This window comes from Callithrix jacchus, chromosome 1 (assembly GCF_049354715.1).
Source record: "Callithrix jacchus isolate 240 chromosome 1, calJac240_pri, whole genome shotgun sequence".
Taxonomy (NCBI): domain Eukaryota; kingdom Metazoa; phylum Chordata; class Mammalia; order Primates; family Cebidae; genus Callithrix; species Callithrix jacchus.
Genome location: NC_133502.1, coordinates 219,391,165 through 219,405,304, shown reverse-complemented (window position 1 = coordinate 219,405,304; position 14,140 = coordinate 219,391,165). Strand labels below are relative to the sequence as shown.

Below are 14,140 nucleotides of genomic sequence, written 5' to 3'. Positions count from 1 at the left end.
GCAGTGGCACACTCTTGACTCACTACAACCTCCCCCTCCCCCTCTTCAGGTTCAAACAGTTCCCATGTCTTAGCCTCCTAAGTAGCTGAGATTACAGGCATGTGCCACCACACCAACTAGTTGTTTTTTTTTTTTTTTTTGCAGAGACAGAGTTTCACCATGTTGACCAGGCTGGTCTCGAACTTCTGACCTCAAGTGATCTGCCCACTTTGACCTCCCAAAATGCTGGGATTACAGGCATGAACCACTGCACCCAGCCCCTTCAGGTGGGTTTTGAGGCTTCACTACGATACTAGTTTCCTGTTTCTGCTGCAACAAATTACCACACACTTAGAGCTTAAAACAGCGTAGATGTATCTGGGCATGGTGGCTTATGCCTGTAATCCAACACTTTGGGAGGCTGAGGCGGGCGGATCACCTGAGGTCGGGAGTTCGAGACCAGCCTGACCAACATGGAGAAACTCCATCTCTACCAAAAATACAAAAATAGCTGGGTCTGGTAGTGCATGCCTGTAATCCCAGCTACTCAGGAGGCTGAGGCAGGAAAATTGCTTCCACCTGGAAGGCGGAGGTTGCAGTGAGCCGAGATCGTGCCGTCGCACTCCAACCTGGGTAAAAAGAGTGGAACTGCATCTAAAAAAAAACAACAAAGCAACACAGATGTATTCCCTTACAGTTCTGAAGGCCAGAATTCTAAAGTCAGTCCCACTGACTCAAGGTGGGAGCAGGGCAGGTACCTTCCCAGGCTCTGTAGGAGAATGAGTTTCCTGGCCCCGGAGGCTTCCTGCACTCCTCAGCTTTTGCTGCCCTTCTTGAATGACTCGAGGTTCCTGCTTCCAACACTACACTTCCCGTCGCTCTCCATCACCTGCTCTGTTCTGATAAGGATCTGGGTGAGTACATCAACCCCACTGTGACAAGCCAGAATAATCTTCTTGGCCAAAAGTCCTGAACTTCATTATATTTGCAAAGCCCCTTTTACCATGCGAAGTCATGTTCACCGGTTCCTGGGATTAGGTTATGAGCATCTTGCGGGGGTCACTATCAGCCTATTACAGGTATGCTGCAAAACTATTACACCTTCCTGGTGTTTCAGTGATTGGAAGGTAAAGGGTTGGGATTTTTGCTTTGGGGTTCCTCTTAAACTTGTTTTTATTTTTTTTTTTTCTTTTTTGAGATGGAGTCTTGCTCTTTTGCACAGGCTGGCTGCAGTCTTCGTTCCCTGCAACATTTGTCTCCTGGGTTCAAGAGATTCTTCTACCTCAACCTCCTGAGCAGCTGGGACTACAGGTGCCTACCACCATGTCTGGCTAAGTTTTGTATTTTTGGAGGAGATGGGGACATGGAGGGGGTAGTGGAAGGTGGGGGAGAGGACGGAAGTTTCTGCTATGTTGCCCTCAGCTCAAAGCGATCTACTTACCTCTGCTCCCTAAGTGCTCGGATTACAGGCCTGCATCACCTCACTGGCTGCTGTAAAGTCTTATTTCCACACAGCTGAGACATGTTTTAGGAAGTTTGCTAAAAGACCCCTGGAGACATTCTCATTGTGGCCTCCTTGTTGTCTTATTTAATTTGATTGCTCTTTTCTGCCCTCTTCCTCTTCAGAAATTAAAAGGATAAAAAGAGATACTAAACTTTAAAACTTTTCTCACAGTCTCCAATTAAACTAATATAAGAACCACCAAAAAAGGGAAAAATGTTTTCAAAAGGAGTAAAATGATATGGACTGTTGAGATGTAAAATATAGGAAGTAAGTCATCATATGTTAATGTTGCTCTGACATAGGGACGTATTATTGACAATCGACCTTTGCTCAATTTTCAGAGAAATGCAGTGATGGTATCACTGATCTATATAAACACATTGAAGAACTATCCGAAAGAAAATATGGTATGTTGAAGAACTGCCTGAAAGAAAATATGGTATGTCTAAACTGGAAAAGTCCTGTAATACTTTGTTCATGAGAGTTTACACAATGGAGTCACTGTTCATCTTGTAGTGTCTGTCCAAGTATTAGGAACATTCTAGCTTTCTAGATTACTGCAAAGCTAAGGAAAAGTTGTATCTCTTAAATTATCAGTCAGCATTTCTTTTAAACTTTCCGCATGGATATTGGGGATTTATTTACATATTTATTGCAAAGCCCTGGATCTTAGGGATTTAATTAATATTGTTTTTTTTAAAACTAATTGTTTCTCTTTATCTGCTTTGTTAAATTGAGTATTTGGTCGGGCATGGTGGCTCATGCCTGTAATCCCAGCACTTTGGGAGGCCAAGGTGGGCAGATCGCGAGGTCAGCTTGGCCAAGTCTCTTATCCTGTCTGAGGCTCAGTCTGCTCTTTAGTGGTCGTGAGAACTGAAGATCTATCTGGAAGATTTGATAACATGCTACAGTGCTTCACATAATACCGGGTATATCAATACGTAATAAATGCATCTTCCTTATGTTTGTATTTACTTACTAATTTTTTGAGACAGAATCTTGCTCTGTTGCACAGACTGGAGTGCAGTGGCATGAGATCTTGGCTCACTGCAACCTCTGCCTCACGGTTTCAAGCAATTCTCCTGCCTCAGCCTCCCAAGTAGTGGGGATCATAGGCGTGCACCACTATGCTCAGCTAACTTGTGTATTTTTAGTAGAGATAGGGTTTCACCATGCTGGCCGGACTGGTCCTGAACTCCTGATCTCAAGTGATCCACCCGGCTTGGCCTCCCAAAGTGCTGGAATTTCAGGTGTGAGCCACTACACCCAGCTTATGTTTTTACGATATTGTTAATTTAGTACTACTCTGAGTAAAAATCATTTGCTATTAAAGTTTTAGGAATTCACTGTTTTATATAGTGAATGACGATTTTTATAAATGTCAGTGCTTTTATAAGGTGCAACTGATTATGTTGTGGGGCTTTTGTTGTGATGGTGGTTTATTAGATTATTCTCTTTAAAATCTTCAGCTGAACACTGTTTTAAACAAATTATTTTTAAACAAAATCTTATTTTTTGTTTAAATAAGATTTTGTTTAAAAATAATTTGTTTAAAACAGTGTTCAGCTGTTGTGAAATTATAAAAACAGTCTTCACATTTTGTAATTTTAAAGCAATATTAATGGGGATTGCCTTAGGGAAAGATACTTTTTTGTAATATGAAAGTATGATATTCAAGTTTAGTGTACAGCAAAGGATATTAAATCTAAGCACTAATGTGCACTTGAAACGTTAGTACAAATATCAGTGTTTAGCAGATAGACCGTAACACATACTGATAGCAAATAAATGGAGCTGTTTTGATGGGAGACTATTGTTTATGTTTGATTTTAATATTCCTCATGCTCCTGACTTTTTTTTTTCTTTGAAACAGAGTCTTGCTCTTTCACTCAGGCTGGAGTGCAGCGGTGCGATCTCGGCTGACCGAAACCTCCACTTCTCAAGTTGAATTTATCCTCTTGCCTCAGCCTCCCTAGTAGCTAGGACTACAGGTGAGTGCCACCATGCCCAGCTAATTTTTGTATTTTTAGTAGAGATGGGGCTTCACCATGTTGGCCAGGCTAGTCTCAAACTCCTGACCTCAGGTGATCCACCCACCTTGGCCTCCCACAGTGCCGGGGTTACAGGTGTGAGCCACTCCCACCTGGCTAACTCTTGACTTTTTTTTGAGATGGAGTTTTGCTCTTGTTGCCCAGGCTTTAGGGCAATAGCTCAATCTCGACTCACTGCCACCTCTGCTTCCCGGGTTCAAGCTATTCTTCTGCCTCAGCCTCCAGAGTAGCTGGGATTACAGGCATATGCCACAGTTAATTTTATGTTTTATTAGAGATGGGGTTTTTTTCATGTTGGTCAGGCTAGTCTAGAACAGCCTACCTCAGGTGATTTGCCTGCCTCAGCTTCCCAAGATGTGGGGATTACAGGCGTGAGCCACCATGCCCAGCCCAGCTCTTGACTTTTTAAAGCTGTTCTATTAGTTGAATCTTGAGTAAATATGCTAGCTTAAAAGTTGCAGTTCAGGGAATCTTCTGTTTCTGTTAATAAAAAGAATTATTTTTATAAGTCCAATAAGGTTACACTAATGTTTATGTTTGGAAAATACTACCTCTGCCATTTAATACTGCATGTATTAAATAATATTAGCTGGTATGTTCTTCTCGCTTTATAATGTGGTTGAGATTTCTGTAGAAAGTCTGACCGTATCTACATTGCCTTAAAGTAATGGGATCTACCTATCTCTTCTTTTCTTTTTGAGCTGGAGTTTTGCTCTTGACACTCATGCTAGAATGCAATGGGGTGATCTTAGCTCACTGCAGCCTCTGCCTCCTGGGTTTAGGTGATTCTCCTATCTCAGCTTCCCGAGTAGCTAAGATTACAAGCACTCACCACCATAACTGGCTACTTTTTGTGTTTTTCAAGAGATGTGGTTTTGCCATGTTGGCCAGCCTGGTCTCCAATTCCTGACCTCAGGGGATTCAGCTGCCTCGGCCTCCCAAGTGCTAGGATTACAGAGGTAAGTCACCCTGCCTGGCTGTAGTGGGATATTTCACAGCAAACTTCGATGAACAGAATATTAGCATTTTTGGTGTTATTTTTATTTTCCTCACACTATTTTTCTTTGGACTGAATTACAATAACAGAAGTAAACATCAAATTATAAAAGTTAAAGAGCAATGCCTGGCTCAGTGGCTCACGCCTGTAATCCCAGCACTTTGGGAGGCCAAGGTGGGTGGATCACGAGGTCAGGAGATCGAGGCCATCCTGGCAAACATGATGAAATTTCGTCTCTACTAAAAGTATAAAAATTAGCTGAGCATGGTGGCGGGCACATGTAGTCCCAGCTACTCAGGAGGCTTAGGCAGGAGAATCACTTGAACCCGGGACACGGAGGTTGCCGTGAGCTGAGATTGTGCCACTTCACTTCAGCCTGGCGACAGAGCGAGACTCCATCTGAAAAATAAAAAGTTAAAGAGCAATACAGATTGTGTTTAAATGATCTCCCTTTCTTTTTGTCCTTATAGCTCAAACAGTAAAAGCCAGTGGTCTGTTGATGATCCTATACCCTTTTCGCCAGTCTCACGTTGAAGATCTTTATGTAGAAGGACTTCCCAAAGGAATGTTTTTTCCTTTGTGAGACAGAGTTTTCACTCTTGCTGCCTTGGCTGGAGTGTAGTGGCATGATCTCGGCTCACTTCAACCTCTGCCTCCTGGGTTCAAGCAGTTCTCCTGCCTCAGTCTCCACATGGGGACTCAAAATCCTGACCTTGTGATACACCTTCCTTGGCCTTCCAAAGTGCTGGGATTACAGGCATGAGCCCCTGTGCCCAGCCTATTTTCTGTATTTTTTATCTTCCCGTTTTTAATTTATCTGGGTCCAGCCTTGAGTCAGTCATGCCAGTGTTAGCTTTTGAAACATGAACACCGCCCACACCTGGCTGGCTGCAACTTACATTTTCTCTTACAATGTTGTGCTGCTTTTGCTGAAGAAAATAGTACCATGTCTTGCTTTTAGGCCTGAGATTTTTAAAGCCTATATGATTCTTTTTGTAGATAGGTAGAGGAAAATGGCCTTGAATGCAATGCAATAATAAAGGATCCCACTTGAGATTTTTGTAGTATGCTTCAAAGAGCTGCGTGTTGCCAAGTTACCACTTTCCTTGTGAGGACACATGCTCCGTGAAGCAACTTCTGAGGCAATTTGCAATTTTTTTTTTTGTTACTCTGTAGAAACCTCAACTGAAGATTTAGTTGTGCTCAAGCATTCAGATTGTCTTTTCTTAATTATTTTTATGAGAGGGAGTCTTTCTCTGTCACCCAGACTGTAGTGCTGTGATGTAATCTCAGCTCACTGCAACCTCCCCCTCTTGGGTGCAAGCAATTCTCCAGCTCAGCCTCCCAAGTAGCTGTGATTCCATGTGCCTGCCACCACGCCCAGCTGAGCTGTGTGTTTCTAGTAGAGATGGGGTTTTACCATGTTGGCCTGGTTGGTCTCAAACTTTTGACTTTGTGATCTGTCTGCCTCAGCTTTCCAAAGTGTTGGGATTACAGGCAGGAGTTACTGTGCCCAGCCTGTCTTTCCTTTTTAAAACCACCCCTGGTGATTAAATAGGTACTAATGGATATTCCTTTGCAAAATATTGCCTAGTGAATATTAAATATTCTCACCTTTCAGACATGAACTTATGAAGTCAATAACTGAAGTTTTACAGCTTGATACACCAGCTTCAGGAGGTATGTCTTCAGTCTTAAGTCAGATGAGAAGATTATGTGCAATAATTATTTAATGATTAACATTGATTTCTTTAATGGTATAGCTTCCACATGAAATAATACGTCTCTAACTATTAATTATTTTCCAGGATAAGAGAATTCATGTTGTCAAAATTCTAATACTCTCTAAAACAGTCAACTCATTTTCTTTGTATTAACCCATTATAAATACGTGTAGATACTGGATTAATGGGTAGACAGAAGTAAAACAACAATCTTTGTCCTACTTCTCAGATGCAAGATTTATTTGGCACAGTGCATCAAACAGTTTATTGTTCCAAGTCTATGCCAGTCAACTGAAGAAGCCTTCGTCAAATCCTCATGATACCCAGAACATAAGAAGGTTTCCTTTTAGAGTGTGGAGCCATACATATCATGTCTTAATTGTTAGATGCATTTTCAAAGAAATAGAATTGATCTTCTCACTAGTTTTGGCTCTGGCGTGGTGTGGGGACGAAACAGTATGGAATTAAACTGTTTAGATTTACTAAAATCTAAATTTTAGATTGCCAGCAAGATATGTCCCTAGTCTCCCCATAGCAAATGTCGCCTGCTAGCTGTCTGTCTGTCTGTCTGTCTGCTTGTTTGTTTGTTTATTTATTGAGATGGAATTTTGCTGGGTTCCCCATGCTGGAGTGCAGTGGCATGATCTCAGCTTGCTGTATCCTCCCGCCTTGTGGGTTCAAGCAAATCTTCCTACTTCATGTTTCAAGTAGCTGGGATTCCTGGCACCTGCCACCATGGCTGCCTAATTTTTGTATTTGTAGTAGAGATGGGGTTTCACCATGTTGGCCAGGCTGCTCCTGAACTCCTGACCTCAGGTGATCTGCCCGCTTCGGCCTCCCAAAGTGCCGGGATTACAGGCGTGAGCCACTGTGCCTGGCCTGGTAGCTGTTGTTGAGCACACCGAGTTCTGCTTTTTTCCAGCTTTAATGAATGTCTGGTTCTTCCTTTTTTTGTTCAGTGTTATCATTGTTTCAGTAATAAGTACATTCTGGAATCTTAGAAATAATTTTAGTCACAGGAATGAAAAAATACTGCCTATTTTATAGTAATAATATTTAGGCTGGGCATGGTGGCTCACACCTGTAATCAAGCACTTTGAAGGCCAAGGTGGGTGGATCACCTGAGGTCGGGAGTTCAAGACCAGCCTGACCAACATGGTGAAACCCTGTCTTAAAAAATAATAATAATAACAATATTTAACAACCCAAATTAGTAAACCCATTACATTTGGAAAACTTGTATTTTTGTGGTTTCAACAGCAAAGGAAGAATAGTGTGCCAGAATCACCAAATTAAGAAAGACAGTGGATCGGCTTTTCTGCAAAAAAGTTTGGTAAGCCTTTTTTTCCTCCTTTAAAGTATATTACTGAGTGATGTCTTTTGTTTTGTTTTGTTTTCTTTATATGGAGTCTTGCTCTGTCACCCAGGCTGGAGTACAGTGGCTCTCTGCAACCTCCGCCTCTCAGATTCAAGTAATTCCCTTGCCTCGCTCTCCCGAGTAGCTGAGATTACAGGCACACACCACCATGTATGGCTAATTTTTGTATTTTTTTTAGTAGGCATGGATTTCACCATGTTGGCCAGGCTTGTTTTGAGCTCCTCATTCCGTGATTCCCACGTTTTGGCCTCCCAAACTGCTGGCATTACAGATGTGAGCCACCACACCTGGTGGTAATGTTTTTCATGTTTTATCTTAGGAAAGTAAATACAATGAGTAGGACTCAGCTCAGGCTTTCTCTTACTGGTTTTTTTTTTTTTTTTTTTTTGGTGATGGAGTTTCAGTGTTTTTGCTGAGGCTGGAGTGCAGAGTGGCACTGTTTTGGCTCACTGCAACCCTCACCTCCTAGGTTCAAGCGTTTGTCTTGCCTCAGCTTTTCAAATAGCTGGGATGGTAGGCACCTGCCACCATGCCTGGCTAATATTTGTATTTTCAGTGGAGATGGGGTTTCACCATTTTGGCCAGGCTAGCCTAAAACCCCTGACCTGAGTTGATTCCCCCTCCTCCCAACATGCTGGGATTACAGGCATGAGCCACTACACCTGGACGCTCTTACTTTCCTTTTTTTAAAATTTAGATGGAGTCTCATTCTGTCACCCAGGCTGGAGTGCAATGGCGGGATCTCAGTTCACTGCAACCTCTGCCTCCCAGTTTCAAGTGATTCTTCTGCCTCAGCCTCCTGACTAGCTGGGATTATAGGCATGACCACCACACTTGGCTATTTTTATATTTTCAGTAGAGACAGGGCTTTGCCTTGTTGGTCAGGCTGGTCTCAAACTCCTGACGTCAGGTGGTTCAGCTGCCTTAGCGTCCCAAATTGCTGGGATTACAGATGTGAGCCACCATGCCTGGCCATCCTACAGTTTTTAATATGCATGGATTATGGAAATTTTACTCCTACGTAAGAGGAGAGAGTCGGGTAATGGAAGCACATATGCTTCTTACTGAGTCAATTTTTCTGTAGAGTCAAAGGTTTTCTGCAGGAGGGTTGACACCATTGGGAAGCCTCTTTTCTCTGGGCTTTACCTGTGCCTGGGTGCCACTCTGTACTAACGGAGAGAGCTTTGGCAGTAGCCACCACTGGGCATTTGAAGGTACAACCTCAGCCAACCTGTCTTTTCTATCTTGTTCCTTAAATACTTCATCAACACTTCAAAATACTTAGTTTTAATTTTTCACTCAACATCTTTTGCCACCCAAAGTTGCTCTCTGGCCCATTTTTATTCTGCTTCTCAACAGAATTCTAGGTTATTGTTCTCTGCCCCCGATTTTTTATAAAAATGTTCAAATCTTGTGGACTCTTCCTTGGCTCTCTCTGTCTCATTTTCAGTCTCTCAAGGCCCCTGCCCTCATCCTCTCTAGACCAGAGAGTGCCAGCCAGCAGATTCATCCTGAGCTAGCTTGCTTTCTTTTTTTTTCTTTCTTTCTTTCTTTTTCTTTCTCTTTCTTTCTTTCTTTCTTTCTTTCTTTCCTTTTCCTTCTTTCTTTTTTTCTTTCTTTCTCTTTCTTTTCTGATAGAATCTTTCTCTTGTCACCCAGGCTGGAGTGCAGTGGCGCAGTCTTGGCTCACTGCAACCTCTGCCTCCCTGGTTCAAGCGATTCTCCTGCCTCAGCCTCCTGAGTAGCTGGGATTACAGATGTCTGCCACTATGCCTGGCTAATTTTTCTATTTTTTTAGTAGAGATGGGGTTTCACCATGTTGACCAGGGTGGTCTCGAACTCCTGACCTCGTGATCTGCCTTCCTTGGCCTCCCCATGTGCTCAGATTATAGGCATGAGCCACTTTGCCCAGCCTCTTTCTCTCTTCTTACTGTGTCTTACAGATAATCCCACGCTGCCCACCTCTTAAAAATATTATATTGTCTGTGTCTTTGAGACTCTCATTCCTGGCCCTGAAGATGCTCCTCATACCAGACCTCTATATTGACCTATCTGCTTGACCCCTCCTCAGGCTTCATGTGTCCCAGACCAAGTCCCCATTTCCCTCTCCATGAGCTCTTCTCGGTCTACCAGCTGCCCAAGCCAGATGCCCAGGAGTTACTCTGAGGTATGATTGTCTCCCTTTCCATATCCAGCCTAGCAAGGCCTGCTGAATCTGGCCGAACACAAAGCCCAGGTTCTGTGCCATCCTCCTCCACTGCCCTCCAGTGCTCAGTTAGAGCCATGCCACAGAGCAGCCAGGTCAGGCTCATTGAAAGTAGGAGGTGGAGCCTGTCATTCTCTGGACTGTCATATGTAGTGCCTTCCACTGTACTTGGAGTAAACGTCACAGCCCCTGATTGGGTCTGCAGGGGCATGGGTGAGCTGCCCTCTGCCGTTCCTCTGCTTTTCCCACATGCCGTCTGTGGATTGCTTGCTCTGTGCCAGCCACTCTGGTCATCTGTGTGCCTTTCTTCTTCTCAGGTCACAGCCTCCTGGCACTGTTGCGCTGAGGTCTGATGTTTGTGGACTGCTGTTAGTTGAGGGCTTTCTGTGCGTCTCCTTTCTATTACCATCACAGTTGAAACATCACCATGTTGGGGAGGTCTTCACTTAGCACTGTCTCACCTCAGACTCAAGGCTCACTGACTCATCCGCCTTTCATTTTCCACAGAGCGCTGTTGGCTGACTTTTTCCTCCTGCTTCAGCACAGTGGCTCTGACAGCCCAGATCATGCCTGTCTTGTTTACTTCTCAAGCAGGTTCTCAAGTGATTCTCCTGCCTCAGCCTCCCAAGTAGGTGGGATCACAGGTGTGCACCACCACACCCAGCTAATTTTATTTTATATTTGCAGTAGAGATGGGGGTTCCACCATGTTGGTCAGGCTGCTCTGAAACTCCTGAGCTAAAGTGATCCATTCACCTTGACCTCCCAGAGTGCTGGGATTACAGGTGTGAGCCACCGTGCCTGGCCAGGAATGGATTATTTTTATGCTTCCCCTTTTGAGATGTTGCCATGGCATTTGTAAACTGTCATGGTGTTGGTGGGAGTGTAGTAGCAGTGAGGACGACCAGAGGCCACTCTCGTCACCATCTTGGTTTTGGCTGGCCGCTTTACTGCAACCCATTTAATCAGGGTCTTTATGAACTGTATCTTGTGCTGACTTCCTTCCTCAGCCTGTGACTCAGAATGCCTTAGCTATCTGAGAATGCAACTCAGTAGGTCTCAGCCTCATTTTACCCAGCTCCTCTTGTAGATGGAGTTGCTCTGGTTCAAATGCCTCTGATAGTATTGCTGCTGTCTTTATGGTCCCCGAAAGGGGAAAGGAAATCTTAGGATTTTCATTGCTGTGAACCACTGCAAGTATTGAGGAAATAATCACTACTTCCAACCTCGTAATCCTGAAGTGATTTGATACCTGTGAGTCAGGTGTTGGAAACTGGGCAGTGTGGAAGACAGTGCCCTGCCCCATGCATTCCGGAGCATTTAATCTGCTGGGGAAATATGTAGTAAGTAGGAGATATTTACTATGGAAGTATCTCCATAGTAAATATGGAGTTATGGTCCATATTTACTATGGAGAAGGGGTTATGGTCTGGGAAAGAAGTGGAATAGGGGGGATAACGAGGCAGAGGGTGTGATTGGGACAGCCTTGGTGATGCGTGATGAGCACATTCTGCAGTTGGTCTCACCTCTTTCTAAAACTTCCAGTTTTCACTCTCAACCCCAACAAATGGTTCTTTTTTATTTTATAGAAAGTTTGTCAGAATTAGGTTTATATATTTTCTTGTTGAATTAACAGAATAATTTGATTTAACATTACTCTCTAGTATGACTGAAAGCTTCTAACCTTTTACTGTTATTTATTTATGGGTGTATTTCTTTTTATAGCTATGATTATTTCGCTTTGTGTGATTTCTCAAAAACACGTGTTTCTTATGTCAGAGAGCTCCTACACTAGATCCCTTCAGAGTTGATGCTAATAACATGAAGTAGGAATTTAAGACAAGTCTTTAGATGTTAGAGGAAAGCCAGTCTAATAATAAATAAATAAATAAATAAATTTCAAGTTGACATTCAAGTTGAGTTTTGGAGGTGGGGGAGGCAGTTTGGTAAATGAGCGCAGAAGTAAGGAGAAAGGTCTGGCAATAGATATCATTTTGGATTTTGTGTTAGTGTTTTGATAGCAGTTGTCGATCGCACCGAAATAATTTATCAGTGAGCTTCCTGACAGCTCCCTGACTTTTCTTTTTAAAGAAACAGGGTCTTGTTATGTTTTCTGGGCTGGGCTAGAATTCCTGAGCTCAAATTATGCTCCTTTCTCAGTCTCCGAAGTAGTATCTAGGGCTACAGCCATGCGCCACCATGCACAGGTTTGAGCCACTCCTAGCCATCCTGTTGCAAAATATTTAAATGTTACATTCAGAGGTGCATGGGAGATCTGTATATAAATAGCACCATGTAAATTGCTTGAATATTTGTTTTTAGAGTTCTGTTTGGATGTGGCTTCAGAGCAGGGATTAGTAAATTCATTTTTACTTTTTTTATTAAGGCAGATTCTCTGTTGTTCAGGTTGGAGCGCAGTAGCTCACTGCAGCCTCTGCCTCTCAGGTTCAACTGATTCTCTTGCCTCACCTCCTGAGTAGCTGGGACTACAGGTGCCTGCCACCACACTCAGGTTTTTTTTTTTTTTTTTGGTAGAGACAGGGTTTCACCATGTTGGCCAGGCTGGTCTCGAACTCCTGACCCAAGTTATCCCCCTGCCTTGGCTTTTCAAAGAGTTGGGATTACAGGCTTGAGCCATGGTGCCTGGCCATTTTATTTTATTTTATTTTTTTCCATTTTTAAATTACAGTTTTTATACCGATTCAGAAGTAGAGAAAATAGTACGATGAACACTAAGATACCCATTCCTCAATTTCTGTGATCATTAAGATTGTCCTACATTTTGCTCTATTTCTTTTCCTCCCTTTGCAGGAATGTTGTAAAGCAAATCACAGTCTTCACATCATTTTACCTGTTGAGTGCACATCCCCAAACAGCCACTGTCTCCTCACGTCTGACAAAATTAACAATGATTTTTTTGGTTTCAGCTCATTGTTTTCTTTATATCTGGATCCAAACAATATTCTTGTGCTAACTTTGGTTCTTCTGCTTCTTTTAATCTAAACCAGCCTCTGATTACTACTGTTATTTCATATTCCATGAATTCTTTGTGGAAAGTTATTTCTTTTAAAGTAGAATGCTTACAAGGTTGAAGGGGTAAAGAATATTGATCTTGTGGTTGCAGCTCAGATGAAAGTGTAGCCTGAAATGTGCCAGTGTGCAGCAGCAATGGAGGAGGGTTATTAAAGGTCACCAGCGGGAGTAGCAAAAGGCTGCTTCCAAATAGTATTTACAGGCTGGGTGCGATGGCTCATGCCTGTGATCCCAGGACTTTGAGAGGCCGAGATGGGCGAACCACCTGAGATCGGGAGTTTGAGACCATCCTGCCCAAAATGGAAAAACCTCGTCTCTACTAAAAAATACAAAAATTAGCCAGGCATGATGGCAGTTGCCAATAATGTTAGCTACTTGGGAGGCTGAGGCAGGAGAATTGCTAATCTGGGAGGTGGAGGTTGCAGTGAGCTGAGATTATGCCACTGCACTCCAGCCTGGGTGACAGAGCAAGACTCCCTCTCAAAAAAAAATACTACTTAGGTTGTATTCTTTATATTCTATAATAATTTTCTTTCTCTGTCGTACTAAGGGTATTAAAAAAAGTTTTATCTTTTAGAATCTCTGAAGATCTGTTTTAAGACCAAAACTTTGAAGCACGTTGAAATGATTTGTATGTGGAAGGACTACCGGAAAACGTTCCTTTCAGAAGTCCCTCGTGATATGGAATTCCAAGGCTGGAAAACATCAAGTGGGCAACTGAATTAAATTTTTATTAAAAGGTAAGATCATCTGCAGAAACAAATTAAGAAGAGATGAACTTGATGAAGATGGGCCTTTTGTTCCCATCGCATCATGACTTCTTTGTATTTACAATTAATATTTAGATTCACTTATTGAACAAACATTTATTTAGTATAAGCGTTAGATGTGCAAAATTGGGTGTGACAAGAACCCTGTCACTGGGGGCTTAATAGTAAGAAAAATACAATGAAAAATTATTGAGCATTTTGGGGTAAGAAAGCATATTCAGTTACTGTCTCATTGAAGATCAATGAGAAAGTAAAAGCAAAGTATTATAATTCCATCAAAGAAAACCATTTAAGTTTTTGTTTTTGATGTTATTTCTTTAGTAAACAGCTGCTATCATTTCAGACCACTTGCTATTTAGGCCCTTAGGAATTTTCACCAGAAGGCATGTAAAGAAAGACGAGCATTTGTAAGGGATTTAACGTTCACCATTTGCCTGTGTGACTTATCCCCAGAGCTGTAATTTTACTAACAAATTTTTCAGAAGCCAGTTAGCAGCTG

General features: G+C 42.5%; 1 protein-coding gene across 50 annotated transcripts in view; it reads left to right on the top strand.

Moving 5' to 3' along the window:
- LOC108588271 (uncharacterized) overlaps positions 1 to 14,140 on the top strand; it is a 56,644-nt gene that overhangs the window by 3,978 nt on the left and 38,526 nt on the right. For 34 of the 50 annotated variants that reach the window (XR_013524693.1, XR_013524673.1, XR_013524675.1 and 31 more), the window contains exons 3-12: positions 145 to 266; positions 677 to 893; positions 1,202 to 1,290; positions 1,825 to 1,922; positions 2,638 to 2,733; positions 3,357 to 3,474; positions 4,400 to 4,493; positions 6,153 to 6,211; positions 7,516 to 7,588; positions 13,449 to 13,611. The gene's annotated coding sequence lies outside the window, so the exon portion shown is untranslated. The other 16 variants (XR_013524617.1, XR_013524667.1, XR_013524628.1 and 13 more) reach the window with 16 other exon arrangements.